Here is a 27,483-nt window from a genome sequence, read left to right as displayed (position 1 = left end):
TGCATCTGAAAATTGGTGTGACATATTCCCAAGGCAATTTGCCCAAAATAACCCAAATAGTTCAGAAAGGTATACAGCAGTTAACTTTGTTTTTAATACCCCTTGATATACATTTGACTCCCATCAGCCATAAAGTTGTGCTGTTGAGTCGGTGTCGACTCCTGGCGACCAAGAGCCCTGTGGTTGTCTTTGGTAGAATACAAGAGAGATTTACCATTGCCTCCTCCCGCACAGTGTGACATGATGCCTTTCAGCATCTTCCTGTATCACTGCTGCCCAATATAGGTGTTTCCCATAGTTTGGGAAAACACCTAAGCGGGGATTTGAACCAGCAACCTCTTGCTCCCCAGACAAGTTGTTAAAAATGTTTAAAACAGCTTGTTTATAAACAGCATGGTGGTCCACAAAAGATTTTGATGATGATGTAGTCATCTGCATAAAGGAAAAGGTTGGGAACCACTGATTTAGGCCATTTTTCTTCATTGTATGGCCTAGGAGCCAGTAGCAGCTTCCATCAACCTTAAGTGCAGCCCCCTGACTAACTGGTTATTGGGCCTAGGAACACAGGAAGTTTAGCTGGAGATGTATGTCTTGCCAAACCACTCAGGGGCAGTGACAAAATACTGTAAGTGAATTGAAAACTGCCCAGGAAGTCCAACACAATCACATTCAACTTAGGAACAGGGTATTTCTCAAAGACCAAGGGAATAGTCAAAAGGAAATTGAAGGAAGGAGTCAGGTCAAATCCCTCCAGGCCAGTTGGAAGTTATAACTTATTTATAACACAAGAAGCTCAGATAAAACATATTCCATAAATGAGAAAGGGTATGAACCAACACGTCTGAGAGGACACCAGTGTGGTTAAATAGCAGTGTCAAGGAAGCAAAAAAAGCAAGGCAACTTCTTTTGGGTAGATGCTTTCTCTAAATAAGGCAGCTAAGAAGAGAGAGCAAATAAATGGCTAAAATAAACTAACATTGATATGGCAAGCAAAGAAAGAATCTGAGGAGCAAATTGCTAAAAGCATAAACACCAACATCTTTGTACTTCCATAAAAAGCAGGAAACCAGACAGAGTTGTGGCAGGACCATAAGACACAGATGTTTTTTGCCCCTGCTGTTGATGCCAGAGCAAAACCTGCCAGCCCTGACTGAATGGGAGGGACAGGTGCAGTGCTACCCCTAGGAGGCCTACACAAACAACTCCTTCTTGTACACATACACACCATCAAAGTGACAGGCACTTTGCTCGTGAACAACAGCAATGGCTTCCTCATAAACCAGAGTTCTCACAAGGTCAAGTACAGAAAACCAATCCACACCTCTTGCTCTGCCTTGCCTTATTAGCCTTCTGCTATCAATTGCCTTTTTAAATGGGTTGCAGTGGTCTGTAGCAAGATCAACAGTAAACTCCTCCGGAATAAGCTCCTCTGCACAAAAATTCTTAAATTTTAATGTGTTTTTATTGATTATGATTTTTAAATGTTTTATATTTTATATTATGTTTTAATTCTGTACACCACCTAGAGATTTCTATATTAGGTGGTATATAAGTTAAATAAAATAAAATTAAATAAAATTAAAAAATAAATAAAGCAAGCAAGCAAGCAATGTTGGCTTTTAGTCTCACTTGCTCCAGTTTTTATGGACGTCGTTCCAAGTGTTGGTGTTGCCATCATGGAGGGCCTGCTCTGTTGCCCAAAATGGGTCACTCTGCAGACTCCTCTCCAGCAGATCTATCTACTCCCATCGCCCCCCTGCAGATCCCTACCAATGTAATTGTGTCATTATTTATTTGATGTCCTTTAAAGTTGCTACTAAATGCCTCACCAAGAACAAGTTAAAAGGAGAATTTAATTAGAACAAGAGCCACCAATCTGCACAACCAGCATGCATTTAAAGAAAATCCTTTTCAGCCAATGCAGGGAAGCAGGACAAGATTGGCGGGGGGGGGGGGGAGTGCATACGATTGATTTGTTTCTACAGGCATTTGTCTTGCTTCAGTCCAAGTACACCACAGCTAAAACTGCTGAACTCTGCTGAAGAAAGAGGGAAGGATTTGCATCTGGTCAGAAGCAATCCTTTCATGAGGCAAGGTGAGCCTACTGCAGCAGATTATTAGGGCTCCAGCAGGGTGATCAGATGAGTTCCCGCCATCACCATCAGAACAGCTCTTCAGAACCAAACCAACCCTTGGAAACTTTGCAAGGAGCGGCACTCCTAACACTCCTTGCAAATCCCGCAAGAACATGGAAGGCTACCATATAATGAGTCAGACCATTGGTCCATCAACCTCAGCATTGTCTACACAGACTGGCTGCGGCTCCTCCAAGGTTTCAGGCAGGAGTCTCTCTCAGCCCTATCTTGGAGATGCCAGAGAGGGACCTTGGTGTTGGGGGTTGTAATTTTTATCCCCCAGTAAGTTAACCTAGCACTAAAAAAAGCTACCCACTCCGGGTACAGAGTAGAATGCAGAGTTTAGTTGTTGCAGCTATTTAGAGAAGACACATGGAGATTCTTGTAGAATTAAATCCTAAATATTTGTTGGTAAAGTACACTTTGGATAGGAAAGACCTAATCCTAACCTATAGAATTACATAATGAATAGGTGGCGGGGATAGAGAGGGGGAGGTGGTTTTCATCTGCTCTCTAAGAGGAAAGGAAGGGAATTCTGACTCAACACAGGATATGCGGAAGAGTCATATCAGGGGTCATAGAGTAGACAAAGGTAGAACAGCTAGGGAGACCCTTACTCACTATCTCTACTCCCAATGCCCCTAGTGGTCATTAGGATAGTTGGTGCAAAAGGTTAATGCACTGGAACTCCAATGCTTGGAACCTTCTGCATGGAAGCATGCAGGTGCTCTTCCCAGAGCGGAATAGCTACAGAAAAATGGCAAGCCACAGAACACTCAGTCAAGGCTCTAACCAAACTATGCCAGCAAATTTGGAGAACATCACAGTGTCCAACAGATTGGAAGAGATCAGTCTACATACCCATACCAAAGAAATGAGACTTAAATTATGCAAACCATTGCACAATATCCTTAATTTCACATGCTAGCAAAATAATGCTCAGGATCATCCAACGCAGATAAGAGTCCTACGTGGAAAGGGAAATGCCAGATGTTCAAGTTGGTTTCAGAAAAGGCCAAGGAACAAGAGACATCATTGCTGATGCACGCTGGATAATTGAGAAAGCCAAAGAATACCAAAAAGTAGTAAATATGTGCTTTATTTACTCCAAAAAAGTCTTCAGTTGTGTTGACCATGTTAGCTATGGAATATCCTTAGGAAAATGGGTGTCCCAGAACATCTCATTGTTCCCATGAGAAACCTATACACAGGGCAGGAAGCCACAGTCCAGACTGATCATGGTGAAACAGACTGGTTCCAGATTGGCAAAGGAGTAAGACAAGGCTATATACTTTCTCCGTATTTATTCAACTTATATACCAAACATATACTGAGAGAAGCTGGATTGGAAGAAGATGAACACAGTTTTTAAGTTGGAGGAAGAAACATCAATAACTTGCACTACACTGATGACACCACTATGCTAACTGAGAATACGGATGATCAGCAAGCTCTAGTGATGAAAGTCAAGGAGAACAGTGAAAAAAATGGGACGACGACTAAATGTAAAGAAGACTAAACTAATGACAACAGGTACAGCAACCAGCCTCAGAATTGATAATGAAGACATTGAAGTGGTGGATAGCTTCTGCCTTGTAGGATTGACCAGCAACTGTCAAGGATCCAGCAGTCAAGAAATATGCTGCAGACTAGCACTTGGTAGTGTTGCAATGAAGGCCTTGGAAAGGATATTTAGATGCCATGACGTGTCTACACCTACAAAGATTAGAATCATTTGGACAATGGTTTTTCTCGTGACACTCTATGGATGTGAAAGCTGGACTTTGAAGAAGCAAGATAGAAAAAGCCTTGCCGCTTTTGAACTTTGGTGCTGGAGAAGACTTTTGAGGAAAACAAAGCCAATCAATCCAGAATTTTCACTCGAGGCACAAATGACCAGGCTCAAACTATCATACTTTGGACACATTATGCGAAAACCCACCTCCCTTGAGAAGTCCATAGTGCTGGGAAAAGTTGAAGGAAAAAGAAGGGGATGACCAGCAGCAAGGTGGATGAACTTGATTACGACAACAATGAATGCACCGCTGAGAGACCTTAAAGGCCAATTTAAGACAGATCACCCTGGAGAAAATCTATCTATGTAGTTGCTAACATTCTACACCACTTGAAGGCACTTAATCAATCAATCAATAAAAGTCACTAGTGACAACTGGGTACTTCTTTTGAATAAATGTAAGAAGACATTAGTATTTGATCTAGGAGAAGAGACCTCAAGTCTCTTATGGTCCACAGGTCTTTAAAAGACACCATAAGTCTCCAGCAATTTCTTCCCCCAAAGAAGCCAGAATCCAAGCAGAATTGTGTTCCTGAATCTTCTCACCATTCAAATAAAAGGGGCAATGGGCCATCTATCACTATGCATTGGGAAAAGCAGGTAGTGGCACCCATTGGCAGACTGGTACAAGAGAATCTGGAATATTGCATTCTTAAAGGTTAACAGCTGACATGCAGATGATGCTGACTAAGGAATCACCAGCACTTCCCACAAAGTGCTGGTGCAGCCTTCAGCATTAAATGCAGCTTACATGCCCACAGAGGAGATAATTCTGCATTAACATGCATGCCCACATATGCATGGTGCAATGGAGAAGCAATTTATTCAACAGGCTCCCGTGAGCCCTAAAATGCAGCCCACAGTGGGTGGGATTCTGTACTAACACAGCATGCATGCCCATGGGGAGGGCAATTTTTATCTCTATCCCATGCTCCCAGAAGCACTCCCTTCTACTTGGAAGTAGGTCCCTCACAGGCTGCGTGATGCTCTGGGACCTACTTCTGAGGTCCATGGAGTGCTTCCAAGGGCAGGGCAGATGGCCAAAATTACCACCACCACCACACACAAACAGCAGAGCTGCGTCAGTCTACAGCATAGCACAGCAGCACTGCTTCCTTAGTCTGCAAGTGAGCCAACATATCTATTTTTGAGATTTTGTTACGGGAATCAGTCTAACAGATTTATTGAAAAACGGTCTCTTATTTATTGGAATAATAATGATCAAGACAGATGACGGCCATATGCATATTTGTCTTTGTTACAATTAATGTTCTATGTTATGTCTTTTTTGCTACAAATGTTCTACTAAACAGTTTGATAATTTTTTTTTGTTTTAATAAATATTAATTCACAACAAAGCAAAACAAAATTAGGCTACTTGTATTTATCTTCTGATTTTCCATCCCCACTGAGAAATGATTACATGCCTGGCCTGCACCAATAGGTAAACGTCTGCAGAACGTGTTCTAGTGAGGCAGAGGGGAAAGATAAAAGCGAGAGGGTCCTCATAGTTCACAGAGGTCTCACTGCAGCATTTTTCCGCTTCAAAAGGACTGGAAGAAGTGCAGGTTTTATCCTCCACGAACTGATCTTTGCAGAATTATTCGAGGACTTCCGATGAGAGGTTCTTTCATTGCACAGGAACAGAGGTGCTGCTGCTGGGAATCTGTAAGCTCTGTACATTTGAAGCCAACAATTCCATGCAAGTGTGGAAAATGACAGCAGACAATACAAGAGGTGCACCAAAAATGAGACGTGGGTGGAAGCAGCCTGAATGCATCCATGAATACAGAATAGAAGAGGTTGTGGCACAACCTACACTCTGTTTGTGCACCTGTCATTTTTCCCCAGGATAAAAAGCTGTGTGCGTGCATCACTCTGTGCCATGCCAAGAGGAGGCAGAATGAGACATTAAGCAAAATGCCTTTGTAATAAATTACACAACCCAGATGTGTTCAGGGGCAGGCAATTTGTTCAGTATTAGGAGGTGGATAAGGTTAGTGAATGAGCTTTCCCAGACTCCCCTAACCCTCTGGGCAGTTAACATCCTTCCACTCTTACAGACTCTTCAAAAGGCAGAGGTTCATTTTCAGTTCTTATCCCCCAGGTCTTCAGAGGAGCTGTAGCTCATCGGGTCGGATTCACAGCTGATTTTACTTACCAGATCTCAATTCTGAAACATGCGATGGAGCGAGAATATGCCATTACCTCACCACTGAGTCAAGCAGACAGGCATTTCAGGACTTGGTGTTTTTAGAAATCTTAATACTGCCGATCTCTTCAACCCCTCTTTGCTTTGTTCATAGTTCCACAGGTAGAACATTCAAGAAGAGAAGCAGAATGCCAGCGTTCATTGAAGGGATGACTACAGGATAGTGGGTGCCCCCCCCAAAAAAATATTTCCCACTTCCCCATCCACCAGTCTGGAACTTTACAGCAACATGCCAGACAATACAGTCAAAGTATATTATGGTCTCAACAAAAAGACCTTTTATTGTGCAAACAAAGAAAAAAAATTAAAAGTAGATAAACATTAAAACCATAAGATGTTTCAGGGTGACACACCATCCTCAGTTAAGTAAAAACAAATGAGCACAGATGAAAAACCCAGTTCCCCAACTGCTAAATTCCTTAGATGTGATAACACACAGTTCACTCACTGGTGAAGAAGGGGGAACACCTGATTCTTCTCAGAGGCTAATAAACTTCATGGCATCATGGAATGAAGTGCAATCTCAGCATGGTATTTTATATATTGTACCTTTCTTTCCACAGTTTCCTTCCCCCATTCACAAATTTCACAATCTTGTGCATCTCATCTACTATCATACAATCTACAGTTAACTAGCAATGGTTTAAGTGTCATTGGTGCTGTGCAAACCACATTCACTTTAGTTCCCTGTCTTTCCAAGATTCTCTGGGCTGTATCACTTGAATTAATAATGATTTTAAAAGGTCTCAATTTTTAAGGACTCTCATTCACTCAGTCTATACACCAGAACAAGCAGCAGAAGCCAGTGCAGCCAGATTGGTGGGAGACTCCTTTAACCTCCCAGGAGCCAGGGAAGTCCCTTTGCTTCTTTCCTGGCCAGGAACTAGGCTGCACGATACCATTTTAAAAGAAATTATTATTTATTGCTATACCCCGCCTTTCATTAAGAAAATCCCAAGGTGGCTCACAATAAAATTTAAAAAGTTTATTAAAAAGACACATTAAAATATTGAATTAAAAAATATAAAAACAAATCTGATTTTTAAAAAATTAGAACACAAGCATAAAAGCCATACAAAATTCAGGAAGCAGCAGTGGAGACAATCATATAAAAGCCTGGGTTAAAAGCCACAATTTGACATGCTTTCTAAAAACTGTGATGGAGACTGAGGGGCGGATACCCACCAGGAGAGCATTCCAGAGTCTGAGGGCAGCAACAGAGAAGGCCTTGTCCTGCATGCACGGCAACCTAGCCTCCCTCATTGTCGGCACCTGGAGCAGAGCACCCTCAGATGACCTCGTCAAGCAGGGTGCTGGGTTATCTGCCCACCCCACATGGTCTCGGACAGGAATCCAAAAGGACAGCATTTTCCAAGAGGAATCTAGCCCATTTTCTGAATAAGTGTCGAGCATGCTTCATTAATAAGGTAAATCAACTAGCAAAATTAATTGCCTCTAAGTATTTAATGTATAGTAAAATCCTGGCTCCCCTAATAATGTTCTTTGCCATCCCTTTTCTCTCCCAAACTAATTGTTCTAGAATTGCCCCTGGTTCATTGTAGGGTTGCAGCTTTTAGCCAATTCATTGATTCCATTGACTAATTAATTTTTTTTTATCAAGTAAAAAGATGCTGCTGATTAATTGACCAGCAGATGTTTAAAAAATAATTGCTTATATTATATGTGCTCGTGATCACTGCAGGTGACAAGCACCATCTTAAAAAACAACTACTCATATGCGAGAATGTGCACAGGGCATGCACCTTTTCTGTAACCAACTCTAACACATGCCTGCATCACTTGAAAAACATCTTTTGGGGACCATTGTGTTTTCATGTATGCAAACATGCAGGTATTACCCACTGATAGTTAAAACTCCCAAATTTAATACATTAAGATTTCTTTAACGGGGTGGCAGCACCAACTAATTACAACAATGTTGTGGCCTTTTTCCTTTTTTTTTTTTTTTAATTTAGCCCAGCTAATGAAAGCTTATAAGCATCCAGGCTGTGCTAAATTATTAATTATTTAAAATCTCTATAGAAAGATGTATAGAACATTGCAAAGCAACTGGCTTTTTAATTCAGGAAAAGTAGATCTCGGTTCTCAGGAGCTGGGGGAACCCTGCTGTACAGCCACAGCTCTTCCGTCGCTGCTCCTGTGGGACTAGCTTTGATCCAGCAATAGTAGTTTTTCAGCTGAACAAATGCAGTGGAGCAGGATGCACGTTTCCCCATCCCTAATTGCTGCAATTTCCTTTAATATCATACAAGAATGAAATTAACTGCATGTGGCATCTAAAATGTACTAAGTGCCAAACATATAAGTGTGCCTTACACAGAGTCAGACTACTGGTCAATCATGTCATCAAGGAAAGCCCATAGCTCAGTGGTAGACTATCTGCCTTGCATGTAGAAGGTGTTGGGGATGGAGTTCCAGTGCATCAACCTTTTGCACCAACTATCCTAATGACCACTAGGGGCATTGGGAGTAGAGACCGTGAGTAAGGGTCTCCCTAACTGTTCTACCTGTCTACTCTATGACCCCTGATCTGACTCTTCCGCACTTCCTGTGCTGAGTCGCAATCCTTCCTTTCCTCTTAGAGAGCAGATGGAAACATCTCTCTCCTTATCTATTCATTATGTAGTCCTTTAGATTAGGATTAGGTCTTTCCTATCCAAGTGTACTTAACCAATAAATACTTCGTATTTAGTTCTACAAGAATCTCCATGTGTTTTCTCTAAATAGCTGCAACAACTAAACCATCCTCTGCTACCTACTCTGTAACTGGAGTGTGTGCTCATCCCTAGTGCTCTGCTGTTTTACCTACTGGGGGTAAAAATTAACAACCCCCAACAGAAGGTCCCCAGGTTCAATCCCTGGCAGCATCTCCAGATAGGGCTGGGAAAGACTCTTGCCTGAAACCTTGGGGACTCTCTGCCAGTCAGTGTAGGCAATGCTGACTAGATGGACCAATGGTCTGAATCAGTATACAGCAGCTTCCTACGTACCCCATTAGTCCTGCTCCCCAAGATCCTTTCTGCTGGATTTTCTAGGGACCGAACCTGGAACCTTCTACCGTCACATTTATGCTCTACCACTGAGCTATGTCCCCTTCTCAGTGGATATGCACAAATTCTTCACGACAGAGAGACAGAGAAATAACTCAACATTAAGAACTAGAAAACGTGTATATAACCTATCCAATAGGTGCCCACAACAGCCTCACACACATAGTGGTGTTGTGCTCTCAGGGTTAATCTTGGTTTTGCCCCAGTACCGTTTGAATTAAGCTCCACAAAAATGTTAAAAACCGGTTTGAACAGAAAAAACGAATATGTGGTCCATGGGCAAGGATAGGTCCACAATGCCACATTCAAGTGGCATGCCCTCAGCTCCTGCCTGTGGGCTTCCCAGCGGCATCTGGCAGGCCACTGTGTGGAACAGGATGCTGGACTAGATGGGCATTCTTGGGCCTGATCCAGCCGGGATGTTCTTATGTTCTTAAGTATTTGAAAAGTCATTGTTATTACTTTGCTATAGACTAGGGCAGGGGTTCCCAACCGGTGGTACTCCAGATGTTGCTGAACTACAACTCCCATCATCCCCAACCACAATACCTTGTAACTGGGGATGATGGGAGTTGTAGTTCAGCAACATCTGGAGTACCACTGGCTGGGAACCCCTGGACTATGAAACAGAGAATTTTAAATGGGCTTGGCCTTCAGATTAGAGTGACCAATGACATTATGGTTACACTAGTTTGTTATGAGATTGCGGTTTCACTCCTATGTACCCCAAACCCAAGGACGACAGTGGAGGCCGATCAGGAGATATATAGATGTCATAAAGAGGAATCGTGAAGAGAAGAGGATGAAACTCTGGGAGGCAGCAAAATTGGCTGGAGATATAAGAGGCTGGAAAGCATTCATTCAGCAGAAGTGTCATCAGTGGACAGATAGATGGGAATAAGAAGAAAAACTACTGGAACTCCACATTTCTTGGAAAGCGGTGCTTTCGAGCAAGAGTTTCAAACTATCTGTGCAAGAAACAAATGTTTCCCTTCCCACTCCTCATCCGTACCATACTTAACTTAGGTTCAACAAAGGAAAGTCATTGCCTGACTTACTGCACAATGCTCCTTCAGTCCTGTAACAGAGCACTTGTGCAACGAACAAGAATTCCACAAACCCAGCTGCGTGGTACAGAGTCATTATTTCCAATGTCCCTCTATTGCACAACTGCATTTGCATGATTTTTGCATGTTGTGCAAGAGCACTCTTGCACAACTGCACAAACACCCAGTTACAAGCCTGGCGGAGCATTGCACAATGTCAGCCATTAAGAGACTAGCCAGACTTCAAATTGGCCATAAAGTGATAGATGGCCAAACTGAGAAATCCAATGTTCTGCCTTCATCTGAAGCCAACACTCTCTGGACGCCAGAATATAAACAACTAGAAAGAAGAAAACACAACTCCTAAATCATGTGTTCCCAAGTAGCCTCACTAGATTAAGTGAATGACTTCGAAGAAAGCAGTCGTGGGCTTGGATCCTACCCCGTCTGCAGAAAATAAACAGACGTTCATCATAGGCTTACAGTTTTGTATGTTTGCCTGGTACGGTTTCTTGGATCACTTTCCTCTATTCTGTTGACCCTGGGAAGCCCCTGGCTGTTTATTAAAATAACATGATTATAAATCTATCCGCAGGGTTTAAGATGGAAATTGAAGCCTTGCAATAATTTGGCTAAAAGCTACAAGAGCATTAAGCCAGCTGTCAGAATTACAGGAGAAACCATATTAAATGAGAACAAGCTGTAGCTATTCAACAGATCTCTAAACAGTGACAGCACCCACCACGTGGGTAGGTAGCTATTTGGCTAACCTAATTTCTTACAATTGGTACTCAGAGCATGCCATACCTTGCCCTCCCAGACTCTGGGGGCAGGACTGTCCTAAGGGGAGAATCAATCAATATTGGGCAGGGGGAGAGGGAGACATTTATTTATTTATTTATTTATTTATTTATCCATTCCATTTATACACCACCCTTCCTAAAGTGGTTCAGGGTGGTTTACAAAGAGAAATAATACATACATACATACATACATACATACATACATACATACATACGATGGCTCCCTGTCCCCAAAGGGCTGACAATCTAAAATGAAACATAAGACAGACACCAGCAACAGTCACCGGAGGTACTGTGCTGGGGGTGGATAGGGCCAGTTACTCTCCCCCTGCTCAATAAAGAGAATCACCACATTAAAAAGTGCCTCTTTGCCAAGTTAGCAGGGGTTATTAGAGCCCATGGGTATGCCCCAGAATGGAAATTTTCATTGGCAACATTCCTCCCAGAGCACTAGTATAGTCCAGACACAGTGATATCGTCCAGATCTTCCTGCGCACAATCTCTTTTCTTCAGTGCAATCTCCAAGCAGTATTTTAATGCTGACCTTGGATTCTTCCATAACCTTGAACAGCAACTGGCTTTCCTAGAGATCCATTTTGAAAAGAGAGTAATGCCAGGTTTCAGCTCTTATCCCCAAAAAGGGGGTCTTGGCAGCAAACTTTGATGCCACTGACACTGCCTTTTATGCCCCTAAATTAGTAGGTGGGGGGCAAGTTATGACTCAAGGGAGTGGGTTTGGCACAGGGGTCTCCAGCTGCTGACTCTTACTCTGCAACTTGTCAGCATCCTGCTCACACTTCCTTTTTTTATATTAAATTTTAAGAACCCCATTAAAAACAGGTGCCTTCTTCAAGAGCTTCACACGACAGAGCCAGGGGTGCAATTTCCCAGACATGCCATGCTTACAGCCACCCTGGCTGCCTTTATAATCTTCCAAATAATTTATTGATATCACTTTCCTGCTCTGCTGTCCTAATCCACTTTGCCATATATCATCTCCACTGTCACTTTTTCCCCCAGCCCTGTATTTCACTTCTTTCTCTCAATTCCTCTCACAAATCAAGTGTTCCAAGCTTTATTGGCATTTGGCTGGCTGCAGAGCCGAGATTGCGAGGATCGTGGAGTGAAGTTCAAAAACCTGTAGAGCTGTTGCCTGCCTGCTGTTGCTTGTTTTATTAAGTAGCAAAATGCCCGTTGTTATAACAGGTGTGTATGTGGGGAGAGCGAACACAGGCATGAACCCCTCCAAATGGAACCGACAAAGAGAGATTGGAATGCAGACAGGAGGAAAAAAACTCTACAATGCCAAGAGAAGACATAGACAGACAGAACAGCCACCAAGAAGTAGCCCGCCTACACTGGTACAGCCTGCATGGTCAGTAATCCCAGGAGGACACAGTTTAGGAACACAATTCTTGACAAGATTAGGACTGCCAACTCTGACTCAAGCTATTCCAGGAAACTTGGCAAGTTATTCCTGCTAACTTGGCAAAGAGGCACCTTTTTAACATGGTGATTCTCTTTATTGAGCAGAGGGAGAGTAACTGGCCCTATCCACCCCCAGCACAGTACCTCCGGTGACTGTTGCTGGTGACTGTCTTGTGTTTCTTTTAGATTGTGAGCCCTTTGGGGACATGGTTCCATTTTATTTATCTTATTTATTAATTAATTCTCTGTGTAAGCCATCCTGAGCCATTTTTGGAAGGGAGTTATAGAAATATAAATAAAAATAAACTCCCCCCCCCCCAAAAAAAAGATTTTTTATACAATATCAAGCCATTAAGATCTCAGGATTGTTTTCAATCATCTTCTAGGATGGCTTTGGCATCAATCTCCAGAGGTCAGGCCTCAAGGTCAGGAATTCACTGCCAAAGAATCAGCAAGGGTTCCCAACCGGGGGGGAGGGGCTAGTAGCCCTAGTGGAACTTGAAGGGCTCGCAGAGGGTACTTGGAGTCCTCCTGCCTGGTCATGCTAGAGGTCAGGAGCAGAGCCACTAGTGAGCAGATGGGTTCAAAGAAACCGGGCCACTGCCCCTCAGGGCCTGGCAGCCCAGACACAGCTCCCTCGTCTGACGTCAGACGTGGGGGACATGGCTAAACACTCCCTGCATCTGACATCAAACACTCCCTGCATCTGACATCAAAGTTAACTGCTTTGGGAGGTTCACCGGAAAAGTGGAATATAAATGCAAAATTAAAAAAATAAAAAAATAAATATGTGTGATGCTCCCAAGCAGCAGCTAAAACAATGGGATTTGGTAGAGCACTGACAGACAGGCTGGGGGCTTCGCTGACTTCTACCTCACTCTGCAGGCCTGAAACCTGGTGTATCTATTCCCTCTGTGCTGCAGATTTTATATTATAGGAAGACAAATCATAACACAGTCTTAAGCAAGCCAGCCTTGGACCTTGACATAGGATGGACTGTTTATAAAAGCAAAATAAATGACGGGACCCAGGAGAGTTGTTTTGTGTATGCAAATTCTTCTTGGTCTTTCCTTATCTGAAGGCAGCAGGGAGTCTGACTGTATCCCCAAAGCTAGAATATGGTTGGGGCCGTGTCATATTTACACAGGATATGTCAAACTCACCACAGAAGATGAAGCTATAACCGGGACTCCGCCTACCTATGAACAGCAGGACATGAGTCTTTTATATCCCATATGAAAGATAGTCGCATCGCTTGAGAATAAGACAAGAATTACTGCGACACCACACACACATCATTGAAGACTATAAACCCCCTCCACAAACAGGCTTTTTCAATAAAAGTGACAGTTCTCTGTTGCAAATGCATATTTTGTGCTGGTTAACATGTCACAAAAAGCGTAAAGCAAACAAGGAGAAATATATTTTCACCATGGCTCCAAGGTATAAGCTCAGAGACAGGGGTGGTTCCAAATGTTTGAAATCTTGCAAATTCAGTGCTCGAACCTCTACGCTCTGCCATACCTCTTTCTGCACCTCTGCATTCCAAAGACCTTCTCCTGCCTCCAACCACTGTTCCCTGTAACAAGGATTCCCAGATGTTGACTACAACTCCCATCTTCCCCAGCTGCAATGGCCTTTGGCTGGGGATGATGGGAGTTGTAGTCAACAACATCTGGGAATCCCCATTACAGGGAACACTGCCTCCAAGCCTCTCAACATGCCTCACATAAAAATAAAAGGTAAAGTTGTCAAGTCGGTGTCAACTCCTGAAAACCACAGAGCCATGTGGTTTTCTTTGGTAGAGTACAGGAGGGGTTTACCACTGCCATCTCCCATGCAGTAGGAGATGATGCCTTTCAGCAGCATCCTCTATCACTCATCCTCTATCACCTTTGCCTGATATATATCCCATAGTCTGGGAAACATACTAGTGGGGATTCGAAAAAGCTACCTCTTGCTCCCTAGGCAAGTTACTTCCCCACTGCGCCATCAGGTGGCCACCACATAAAAATGCATGAAGACAAAAGCCATGTGGATGGTTTAAATTGCATCATTTTGCACCGCCCACAAGCACACGTGCATTGTAGCTCAGGCTCAAAATGAAAGAAGCATGATTCATATACACAGACCAGCATCGTATAAGCCTTAGCCATGACCACTACTCATACACGGATACACAGGTACAGGTCTGTACATAGTTACAGTTATGCACACACTGTGTTGAATACAGGTACAGCAGCCCCCTTACTATCTGTATCATGCAATGGAGGGAATTGGACCCAGATCTACTTTTTAAATGAACACAGGTACAGTCACTCACACAAACCCATGTACAAGTGTACAGACCCCTGTACACTCATATAACGTAATAGGCTGGTACACACAATCATTAATAGGGTAAGAGACTCGGATACATCCTACCCAAGTCCGGGAGCTCTTCACACTCCTGTTTTGTCATCATCTGTGAATTTGGGGAGAAAAAAGGTAGACGGGGCGAGGAGAAAGTGATTGTGTGATAAACAACAGCTGGGTTCGAGGGCTCTGTCCTACCCAGCTCTTTAATGGGGTAGGAGGAAAAGCCCCCGTACCCAACCACCGCTTAACACACAATCACGGCACCTCCAATTTTGTTTTTTACTCAGAAAAAGGGAGCACGCACATCTTCTGAAACTGGGTAGGACACCTCTTCTACCCAGTTAATCATCGTGCAAAGTAGCCTACTGTCTGAATAGTGCACAGTTCAGGAAGTGTGGAAGGAAATCCTCTGCTCAAAGCAGTAGCGGTTCATCCTAAAAAGATAGGGGGGATGCCAGAGGAGGCACAGCTGCCTCTGCTTCCCAGCAGTTCAGGATTTTTTGTTTCATTTCATTTCATTTCATTTCATTACATTTATATCCTGTTCTTCCTCCAAGGAGCCGGGAGCAATGTATGGCTTAGGTCCAGGGTACTGAAAGGAGCGCCTTCTCTGTCATGAACCCTGTCGCCTATTAAGATCATCTGGAGAGATCTGGTTATGGTTTCCGCCAACTCGTTTGGTGGCAACTCAGGACCGGGCCTTCTCTGTGGCTGCCCCAGGTCTTTGGAACACAATCCCTGCTGAAATAAGAGTATCTCCTTTTCAGTTTGCTTTTGGGAGGACCCTGAAGACGTACCTATTTTTCCCAGGCCGTCAACTGAGACCAAGTTGTAGAATTTTAATGTGTTTTTATCTATGGCTTTTATCTTTTTATGAATTTTAAATATGTTTTATATTATGTTTTAACTCTATACACCACCTAGAGAGTTCGATATTAGGCGGTATATAAATTCAATAAATAATAAATAAATACATGGTTATGTGTATCCTCACAACAATCCTGTAAGGTGGGTTAGGCTGAGAGGTAAGTGACTGGCCCAGAGTCACCCAGGGAGTTTCATGGCTGAATAGGGATTTGAACTCGGGTCTTCCTGGTCCTAGTCCAACACTCTAACCACTACACCACATACCCATTCATTGGGTAGAGCTGCACCGCTTAATTGCACATCTCTACCTGACCAACGGCCAGGCTGCAGGCAGCATGGCTCTCAGGAGGGGTGGGAAAGGGAGGAGCAACCCAACCTGCCTCTTTTGGTGCCCCCCCTGGCTTATTGGGATCAGCCGCTACTGGCTTAGAGTCAGAGGGAGGCTGCTCCACTCTCCCCCATCCCAGTGCTCTGTCTCCACCACATGCTGCGGTGCACATCTCTTATATTATTACAGAATCCTCCTGACAGAACTGGTGAAATAAAGCCACCTGCATCCAAGAAGCATCTTTGCGTTCAGAAGCAGCACTGGCTGTCAGGAAACTCAGGAGCACAAGCCTGAACCAAATCAAAGCGCAGCTGCTCTTTTTGCCGTTTAAAATCTTTATATATTAGCAACAAATCTGGTCGCTGGCCAACGCTCAACAATGGCACCCTGCCAGCAAAAAGGTTCCACAGAGCCTTCCATCTGTCACTAAAATTAGCCACGGCTACAGCTTTCTGCATCGTCACCTAAGGAACACCAAGAGCAGTCTGGTACTGAGACAGACCACCGAGGTCCGGGTTGCGAGACTCTGACTGGCAGCGGGTCTCCAGGGTTTCAGACAGGCCTTTCCCAGTCCTCCTAGGAGATGCTGCCAGGGACTGAAGCGGGGACCTTCAGCACCCAAAGCACTGAACTGCAGCCCCTCCCTCACTTTGGTGTCATAATTGTTTAGGTCCACCCATCATCTACGCCTCTTGCTATAATAAAATCATGCAGCCAACCATTGCAAGTGTGTGACCTGAGCAAATGCATTAAATCCCTATTTCCCGAGGGATGGGAGGGGGTTAACAAAGCGAGGAGATTGATCATCAGTGGAACAAACAAACAGTGGACAGACTACTGTCACATTGCATTATGCAAATAAGGCTCTCTGAACAGCATCCTGGAGATCAGGGATGGCCAATTTCTGTGTTCTTGCAGGAGGCTACATTATTGAGACAGGGAACTCCACATCCTCCACACACGGTCAGGCTCTGTAACAAAGTCTGCATCACTTAGCAGCCAAGGTTTGCATGGCCCATAAGTCACTTTGCCGCAATTTCTGGAAGGTCAAAAAGTGAGGGGTTTGGGCACTGACCTTGTAATGCCTTTCTGCATTATTGCCGCAAAGTCATTTTACTAGTATGACACCAGGTCACACAGGTTGCAAAGCGTGATGACAGAGTCCTGCATGGTTAGTTTGGATTGTTATCATTTCAGACTGCAGAGGGGGGGCAGTGGGGAAAACGCAATTTTGAATGCCCTGCCCCCGCAATTTAAAAAAAAACTGCAAGCAGAGAACCACGATAGCAAAGGACAGGCTGGACTGGAGCCATTCTCCTTGACATTCTAGCTCTTACGTGGGGCGCATTTCAAAATGGCATCCCTCCCCCACCATTTAAAATGGTATGAAACCCATTCGGCTGTCTCAAGATTCTGTCACTTTCCTTTCCCAGAAAGAAAATGCCCATTTTACAAAATATGTTCTTCTTGGAGGGCACAAGGTCAACAATGGAGGTAGCAGCAGCTGAAGAACAAACGGGCTTCCTGAGACATCCCCCTAAAGAGACAGGGCTGGCATGTCCTTGGCCTCTCCGGAACAAGCTCTCTCTCCCTCTATCCATTCAGTCGTGTCCGACTCTCGGTCACTCTATGGATCACTGCACTCCATGCCATCCTATCTCGGACAGCTTCCTTTAAGTCTGCCATGGTCATTCCAGTGTCATTTTTAATAATATCCAGCCACCGAGTACAAGGCCGTCCCCGTCTCCTTCTCCCGCTGATCATTTCCAGCATAATTGTCTTTTCGAGTGAGTCATCTCGCATGACATGACCAAAATATGTCAGTCTATGTTTGGTAATCTTAGCTTCTGCTGATATTATTGGTTTAACTTGATATAAAACTTCCTTATTTGCAATTCTCGCTGTCCATGGGATACGCAACCATCGCCTCCAACACCACATCTCAAAAGCCTCCATCTTTCTACTATCCGCCTTCTTCAAAGTCCAAGTCACATAGCAAGCAAGAGGCAGCAATACAATCACATTCCCAAGACACATGGGGACTCATTGCTTCTTTCCTCAACAAGTAAAAACAGACTCCCGCCTTTAAGGAGCCAACCAGGGTCTGGAGGAGTGGGAAATCCACCAAGGTCAAAATCCCACAACTGCACTTCTTTCTGCAGCAACCAGATACTGACAGTAAATCAAGTAATTACTATTAGAAGGGCACCAAGCGCATTTGGTTATCTTGTGTATTTCTTGCAACCGTAAGAGGGACGCAAGAAGGTGAAGGGATCTACTGCCCTCCGGCTCCCTCTGGTGGCTGTGTCCATGACTGACAACATTACTAATATTAATGAGATATTATGTTGTCCTCAGGCACAGATACTCAAGAAGAAGAAAACTCCACTGAAGCAATAATCAGGGAAAGATTAGGGAACTTGTTTCTGTGGTTGGCTTAGAAAATAAATGTTTCTTGTTTTAAAAAGGTATTTCCTGCTTTCTCCAGCAGCCTCCATATTTTAACGGGCTTGCAATTTTCACAAGTGGCATGAGGGGGGATGTATTGTGTACTCCAATTATCTCCAGCCAAGTTCAAAAATACACCCTTTATTAAGAAACACGTTCATAAGTGGCAGTGAACACCCTCAAATTTCACAGCAAAGTGGCAAAAAAAAAAAAAAGTGTGTCAGTATGCTATTGCTAACTAGTTGCTGGTGGGACAGATTGCAGAGATGGATTCTGTGATCTGGGGAGGCTTCTGAAAATAGGTTGCCAACCCTCCAAGAATGGTGTGGAGTCTCCAGGGATTGCTGTCAGCCTCCAGGTAGCTCTTAAAAGCAATCCTGGAAATTTTAATGACTTGATATTATGAAAAATATTCAGAATAAATACTGGGGTGGGGGGGAGAGTCACCAGAAATTGCTTCAGTCAGAATTGGCAATCTTACCTGATAATGGCCATACTGAAGAGTACCAACTAACAATGACATCATCGTCAACCTTTGACACAATACCTGGCCTCAGCCTAGCAAGATGGCTGAGAACATCTTGGAGCATTTGGGCCGAATGTATTTCCAGATGCTATCTGGAAGAAATGCATGCATCCTTTTCCTCCCCCCACCACACCCCTACCTTCTTGTATGTGTTACATCTCCACACACTCCAGAGCACTGCCCTTGCAATTACAAATCCAACCCAGGACTAAGCCATAAGCTTGCATTCTTTGCTACTGGCAGAAAAACACACAGGTATTTCTGATTTATTTTTTAAGGCCTGATGTTTAAGAAGGAAGGCCGAGAGTGCAGTGGCGGTAATAAAGAGAATGAAGGAAAGATTCCAGTTTTTGTGTGTGCTGGTGATGTCACTGTTCCTCTTTCCCCCCCGACTGCTTTGCACCTGTCAGAAGAACACAGCCTAAGGGGAGCATTGTTTAGTTCCATGGACTGGCTCCTAATAGAGTTTGGAGAGGCCAGGATGGAAATGGAAATGCAGCTATTCCGGTGTACTTTTTTTTTTTTTTTAGTCCTTTGTGAATTGATAAGGAGCTGGCACAAACTGATAGCAGTGATCTAATTTGCATAGAAATGGGCTCACGACTCTAGCAGATGACAATAATTTCAGAGAACAGATTCCTGCAGAAAACGGAGTCCCCTTTTACTCACCAGCAGAGAAGGAATATAAGTTCTTCCACAGTTCGAAGACATGTGCCCGATACGGTCGCTACACAAGTCCGAATTTGACACCCTGGAAGAGACACATTTGTAAAAGGAATGGGCCTTATTTCTTTTCTGCTCAGAGGTGTACAAATAAATAAAATAATAATAATAATTTCTTGGATGAGCCTCGGCGGAGCTAATCATGCTAGTAAGATGACTTTGCACAAAGGATTGACAAAGTCAGAACCCAATGGCCTCATCTTTGCACCTTTTGGAAGTCACACCACAATATGCTTTGGGAACATGCAGACAGGATGCACGGCATCTCCAAATCTGAGCCGTGAGGTCTTATGCTTGATACCCCAGGGATACGCAAAACTGGAGATGAATTCTTGGTCTGACTATTATTGCCAATGTAGCTTTGAAAGGGGGCTGGCCCACCACACCAGGGCATGGGCAAGGCAGCATTTTGCAGCTTTACCTTCCACAGGCCTCCTTTCTGGGCTTCCAGCCAGCCTCAGGGAGACTGCTCCACCTTTCTGTCTTCTGGAGCTAAACACTCTGCTCACACTCATCCACAATGTTCCTTTAGCACTGGCTCCCCAGGAAGCACAAAACTGTTCCTGGACTTTTTTGCAGTATACTTACATTTAATTATCACGGAATGACCACTGGGAGAGTACCGTGAGCCAGAGGTAAAAACGTTAGTGCAAATATCGATTCCAATGCATTACTGCACTCAAGGCATCCAGAAAGAGGAAAAGAGGTGCTTGCAACTCGCCTTTCGGGTGTCATTAATTTCCTTTCTGTGAATAGGCATTAAGCTCCTCGTTATTCCTCCTTGCCTTCTAAAATCAAACAACTTCCATCTTTTTCACACACTGTGCCAGGAGAAATCTTTCCATGGATCATTTTCATTGCTGGTGTCAAACTTTTCCAGTTACAGTTATGAGGTGTATAAAGCAAATATATGAGAGAGGGCAACAAAGGCCAGAAATGAACGCACGCAGTTGCAGGTGCATGCCAGACACATGGGCACATCACACCTACTAGGTAGACACACACACAAGCTGCCTGCCAGTTCAAGAGGACATGCCATTGTGGCCAGACTAAACAGGAGGCTCCTCTCCCCAGCACAGCTCAGTCCCTTGACTAAGTGTTGCAGCTGTCCGGGAGCCTGCAAGGGATGGGTCTTCCCTGTTAACTACATTAGTAGCTGCCGTATACAGAGTCAGACCCTTGGTCCATCTAGCTCAGTATTGTCTAGACAGACTGGCAGTGGCTTCTCCAAGATTGCAGGCAGGAGTCTCTCTCAGCCCTGTCTGGAGACACTCCCAGGGTATGAACCAGGGAACTTCAGCACACAGAGTGGATGCTCTACCACTCAGTTACAGGCCCATCCCAGCCTGCACCCTTGGCACAACATTACCAGATCAAGGGGAAGAGGTGTTTCCTTGCCACTGCAGCAGGAGGGAAGACTCTGGTAGGTGGTAGAATTCTGCAGAGGCAGACTCAACTACACCACTTCATTCTGCAGGTGGTAGGTCACATTTTTGAATATTAAGAACTCCCCGCAAGCGAGGAGGAGGAGGAAGAGGAAGAGGCAGCGTACACATCCACAAACGTTTATATACCGCTTTTCCACAGAAGTTTCCAAAGTGGTTTACATAGAGAAACAATAAAGAAAAGAAAATGGCTCCCTGTCCCCAAAGGGCTCACAACCTAGAAAGAAACACAAGACAGACACCAGCAACAGTCATGGGAGGGATGCTGTGCTGGGGGGTAGAGAGGGCCAGTTGCTCTCCCCTGGCTAAATAATAACCACATGTAAAGGGTGCCTCTTTGCCCAGTTAGCAAGGTCTCAGGACCTCTCTGCTTAGTGCCTGAAGTGGTGCAGTTACTACTTCTCATTGAATTACTTACATCTGAAGACCCAAATACTTCCATAGCCCAGGGCAAGGAAATAGGGTAAGAAGTAGAGTTGCCATCCCCCCCCACCCCCGAATTTCAGGTTTCACCCAAATTTCTTAGCTCACCCGGTTATGGTTTGTCCAGATTTCAGCTTTCATTTAAAACAAAAAACTAAGCTCTAGACCTTGTAGAAGCAGAGTTATGGAGCCAAACATGCAGTCACGATTCTGCTCAAAAATTATTTTGAAGCCAATTTACATAATATGCAAATTAGACACCCAGATCTGGAAAGCCAGAATATGGCAACCCTAGTAAGAAGGTTTTCCAAAGGCAAGGAAAGCTCCCCAGTGCCTCACCTCAGAAACTGTGGCCAGGCCTCTCTCAGCAGCCTTCTCAGCCCTTTCAAACTCTGCTTTCCCCCAAAGAACACCCAGCTGCTCAGTAGCCAGCTAAATACCGCCAGCTGTAAGCAATGCTCAGAGATGAGGAGGGACAAGAGGAGGAGAGGTATGGAACCAAAGGGAGAGCCACTGCCAATCAGAGTAGACAACACCAAGCTAGATGGGCCAGTGGTCTGACTCAGTAAAAGGCAGCTTCCTATGTTCCCATGTAACTGTCCCTACCCAATCCCAGCACAGCACCCCTCCAGTGGTTGTGGCTGGTGTGTGCCTTATATTTCTTTTCAGACTGTGAGCCCTTTTCAGACAAGGAACCATCTTGCTGTTTTATTTACTTTTCTGTGTGAACCACTTTGAGAAAAGAAGTATATAAATAAAATATCCATAGTAGCAGTCCCTGCTAACTGAGCAAAGAGGCACCTTTTTAAAGTGGTGGTTTTCTTTATTGAACAGGGGGAGAGCAACTGGCCCTAGGGGGAGAGCAACTGGCCCTATCCATCCCCAGCACAGCAGCACAGCATCACTCCACTGGCTGTTGCTGATGTTTACCTTATGTTTCTTTTTAGATTGTGAGCGCTTTGGGGACAGGGATCCATCTCTCTCTCTCTCTCTCTCTCTCTCTCTCTGTCAACCACTTAGGGAACTATAGTTGAAAAGTGGTATATAATATTTGTAGTAGCAGCAGTACACACCTGAATATGTGAACTAAATCAGAGACAAACATTTATTTATTTATTTTTTGAACCATCAGGCCAGCACACAGTTCATTGCCTGTAGCAACAAATGCTGACTTGCCTTGTAGGAATGAGCAGGTACCAATGAATGGCCACACAGAGAATGCTCAGAATTGCAGAGCATCAGACAGAATGCTCAGAGAATGCTTCACTCAACACAATACTTTTCCATGGAAAAGGTTCACACACGCAATTGAGACTAACCAAGTACTCCTGCTAACTGAGCAAAGAGACACTTTTCAAAGTGGTGATTCTCTATTATATTTAGCAGGGGGAGAGCAACTGGACCGATCCAACCCCAGCACAGCATCCCTCCAGTGGCTGTTGCTGGTGTCTGTCTTATGTTTCTTTTTATTTATTTTTTTAATATACTTTTTATTCAAGTTTCACAACACAAAAGGACAAAACAACTTATACAAACATTCACGAAGACATATGATGAAGACTTCCATCTCAGTCATTGGAACAAGTGTTATTGACAATAACCATTTCTTGCCTGTAGATTAAACATTCTCTCCCCAATAAATCATATAAACTTAAGAATATTGTCTTATGTTTCTTTTTAGACTGTGAGCCATTTGGAGACAGGGAGCCATTTTATTTTATTTATTAGTTATTTATTTAGTGTTATGGTTATGGTTATTAAACCACTTTAAGAACATTTGTTGAAAAGCAGTAGATAAACAGTAATGACTTGATTAGCAAGCCAGAGGTTGCCGGTTCGAATCCCCGCTGGTATGTTTCCCAGACTATGGGAAACACCTCTATCGAGCAGCAGCAATACAGGAAGATACTGAAAGGCATCATCTCATACTGCATGGGAGAAGGCAATGGTAAACCCCTCCTGTATTCTACCAAAGACAAGCAGAGGGCTCCGTGGGAGCCAGGAGTCGACACCGACTCAATGGCACACTTTATCTTTAGTAGTAGTAGCCCTGGCCCTTCATTCTCTCCATGCTCTGTCCCTAGCCTGCCTTAGGCTGCTCAAACTAGATGCCACTTGAAGCACATGCAATGCAGTTACAGGAGCATAGAAAGCTGCCTTCTACTGAGTCAGGCCCTTGGTCTGTCTAGCTCAGTATTGTCTACACAGACTGGCAGCAGCTTCTCCAAGGCTGCAGGCAGGAACCTCTCTCAGCTCTATCTTGGAGTAGCCAAGGACGGAATCTGGGACCTTCAGATGCTCTTTCCCGAATGGGAAGGGGAATCCCTAAGGGGAATATCTTACATCCCTAAGGGGGATGTGCTCACACATGTAGTCTCCCATTCAAATACATACCAGGGTAATACCTGCTTAGCATGGGGGACAATTCATACTTGCTACCACAAAACCAGCTTTCCTCCACTATGTTCTCATGTGATTGTCCCTATCCAACCCCAGTACAGCATTCCTCCTCCAGTGGATGTCTGCAAGAGGCTGTGCTTGTTTTTTCTTTGTTAAATAGAATGTGTGGGGCCCCGATCCTGCTCAGGCCTGTGACTAGGATGGGCAGGAGCTTTAACTCTTTGCCCCTGCTGTGGTCCTGCTCTGGACTGACACCCACCTCTAGGGCTGCTATTTGACCAGGAAGAAGTGCTCCCACTTGTGCCAAGAAGAGCTTTTCCCACAGGGCACTTTCCAGACTAGCTGCTCATCAGCAGCAAAATGCCTCCGTTCAGGCAAGACGTGCATTCGGAATGTAAACAGCAGGGGGAGCCGTCTCGCGGAAACGAACAACTCAAAAAAACAGCAACTTTATTACACCGGATATATGACGTCCTAGCTCTATATTGCAGTGATTAAATTCGAAACAGGGCATTGGAAATGTGAACGGCACCCTGCGGTCCGTGTAGGGACTGCGGTGTCACAACAGAGGAAGTGTGGAAGCACTTGTACCTGATATTTGAGCAGGGTGCTCCCCAGATTAGACTCTGCAACGGGGTCACATCATATCTTGGAAGTGTGGATCCAAGATATGACGTGACCCCGTTTTTACACTGCCTTGATACTGCCGCCCAGACTAAAATTCATTCTGCACGCTTCTCAACTAAGTGGGAACACTTCCCAACTAACTGACAATAACAGACACAGGAGAACTATTCTGAGCCCTTTGGGGACAGGAAACCATTTCCTATTCTTTTCTCTGTGCATGTGGGTATATATGTACCATATTTACCCAAATAGAAGATGACTGTGAATTTAAGATGACCCCCCTTAAAAAGTAGAGTTTAAATACAGGTTATACCTGCATTTACTCAAAAGGAACAGGGCTCTGAATTTAAGATGACCTACTGATTTCTAATATCAAAGACCTTGGGGAAAACCTAGTCTTGGATTCAGGCAGACATTTATATCCCACTCATCCTCCAAGGAACTCAGAATGGTCTCTATGTTATGGTCTCTATGTTAATTTATTATTTATTTTTCACATCGACCATAATAACCATCTGACTGACTTTATTTTCACATTTCGCTCGCTCTCCCCCCCCCAAGTAAACCAAAGTGCTTACAAAGTTATGTTTATCCTCACAACAACCCTGTGAGGTAGGTTAGGCTGAGAGAGAAGTGACTGGCCCTGATTCATCCATTGAGTTCCATGGCTAAACAGGATTTGAACTTAGATTTCCCCAGTCCTAGTCCAACACTCTAACCACGCTGAACCAAGAAAACCTTTTCACTTTTTTGCTGAGTGATGTTTCATGTATTACAATATTCAGTTCACTAGAACGAACGGAAGCAAAACAATGGTGGCTTTTTGATTTGTTCTCCCCCACCCCTTCCCTGTTATATTAGTCCCTGACTAATAAACCTCCCTGTAAGTAATAGGCCAATCTCTAATATATCATTACTTACAATGCCAGCATATAATTGTGCATAACTGAATTGCAAATATTTATGAAAACTAATGCTATAACTGATTCAGTGGAACCTAACTCTGCATTTCCCGCATTCAGATAAGCCAATAATTATTTCAAAGATGCATAAAGCCTGTGTCCTGAAATAGTTGAGTATGGCAACATTTAATCCTCAATTACATACTTCAGTTTTTAAAGACTGAGCAAAACAGCCGGGAAAAGTAGCCCGGGGGCTTGTGTTATCCAGTCCAGTGGTGCTCTTGCCAAATACTTTGCCCAAGCACCATGAAAGCTCCTCTGCCCACAAGCCAAGCTTGCTGGAAGAATAACAGGAGGCGGGAACTATGCCAGACCAGCCAAGCTAAAGATTAGTGGCCCCATCATGACTGGCCAGAGGTCTGCACAGCATGCATTCACAATGAACAAGGGTTGAAATGCAGAGCAAGTCAGCAGCCAGATGGAACTTCCCCACTAAAATGTACAGGTGCAGCAGATAAAAAGCCATTTTTGATGCTCTCACCTTCCCCTGGAAGCCTTCTGTGTCCCCTGAAAATATATCTCTGAGGTGAGGATTGCACAGGCCTCCCCTGGGGAAGGGAAGGTTGTCAAAAATTGCCTCTTCCCCCCTGTACAGATTATTATTATTTACATTTATATCCTGCTCCTCCTCCAAGGAGCCCAGAGCGGTGTACTACATACTTGAGTTTCTCCTCACAACAACCCTGTGAAGTAGGTTAGGCTGAGAGAGAAGTGACTGGCCCAGAGTCACCCAGCTAGTCTCATGGCTGAATGAGGATTTGAACTCGGGTCTCCCCGGTCCTAGTCCAGCACTCTAACCACTACACCACGCTGGCTCTCTTAGTTGGGAAGTTCTCTTAAGCTGCTCTCTCACTGCACTTGTGCAGCCTTCCTCTGTATGTTAAGCAGTATCTTCCCCTATTACTCTTGCCTCTGTCTTCCTCTCCTCTCCTCTCCTCCCTTCTCTATTTTTTTCCCTGTCAGCATTTAAATTATAAACTCCTGGGGACGGGGTGGTGGTGGTGGTCCTGTCTTCTTGCTTGTGCTACTACTCTGTAAAAGCACCAAATTACACTGGTTGAAATAAACACATGGCCAAAATACAACCTTTTGCACTGAGGTATTCCACACTAAAATATGCAGGGGTTTCACTCTGAAAGCTTGATTCACAGATGCAAGTGAAGCACAAGCCCTGTTCAGACATTATGCTGTACGTGTGTACAGATGTCCATACACTCATACACGTTTTTGTATGAATCACTGTGCCTGTGTTCATTTTAAAAGTGAATCTGGATACAGGTCTCTCAAACGCATGATGCAGATAGGAAGTGCCTTGCTGTACCAGCGTTCAACATAATGTGTGAATCACTGTACCTGTGTACAGATCTGTACCTATGTACACTCATTGTACAAGTGTTGGAACATAACGTGTGACTACAGCATCAAGCACCGGCTTGCATGTCTGTATAAGACATCACAGAGGTCTTATTGGAGTCCTCCCAGTGTATGGTGACTTGTGATGGGGTGTCACAACTGAAAAGGCCCCGATCAGAAAATGCTTTTCTGGCACCAAGCCTGCTATCTTTTTAATGCCAGCTCAAGGTGCTTTTACTTTGCCCAGGCCTTGAAGATGCTGAAACTTTTAATGCTGGGATGCCCCAACTATGACCTGCCAGCTGCCCCCATCTTCCCAGCATCTTGTGGTAATAAGCATGAACTGTTCCCTTTGCTAAGCAGGGTCTGCCCTGGTTTGCATTTGAATGGAAGCCTACATGTGAGCACTGTAAAATATTCCCCTTAGGGGATGGGGTCACTCTGGGAAGAGCACCTGCATACTTGCATGCAGAAGGTTCCAAGTTCCCTCCCTGGCATCACCAGATAGGGCTGAGAGAGACCCCTGCCTGCAA

General features: G+C 44.2%; 1 long non-coding RNA gene across 2 annotated transcripts in view; it reads right to left on the bottom strand.

Moving 5' to 3' along the window:
* The window catches only part of LOC128334856 (uncharacterized), a 221,080-nt gene extending 199,018 nt beyond the window's left edge, over window positions 1-22,062 (bottom strand). For both annotated transcript variants that reach the window (XR_008311424.1, XR_008311423.1), the window contains exons 1-2: window positions 21,948-22,062; window positions 19,687-19,768 (exon numbers count right to left, since the gene is read on the bottom strand). This is a non-coding gene — a long non-coding RNA (uncharacterized LOC128334856). The remainder of the gene's footprint in view (window positions 1-19,686; window positions 19,769-21,947) is intronic.
* Between the last annotated feature and the right edge of the window lie 5,421 nt (window positions 22,063-27,483).

This window comes from Hemicordylus capensis, chromosome 10, assembly GCF_027244095.1.
Source record: "Hemicordylus capensis ecotype Gifberg chromosome 10, rHemCap1.1.pri, whole genome shotgun sequence".
Taxonomy (NCBI): domain Eukaryota; kingdom Metazoa; phylum Chordata; class Lepidosauria; order Squamata; family Cordylidae; genus Hemicordylus; species Hemicordylus capensis.
This window is presented reverse-complemented; position numbering and strand designations above follow the sequence as displayed.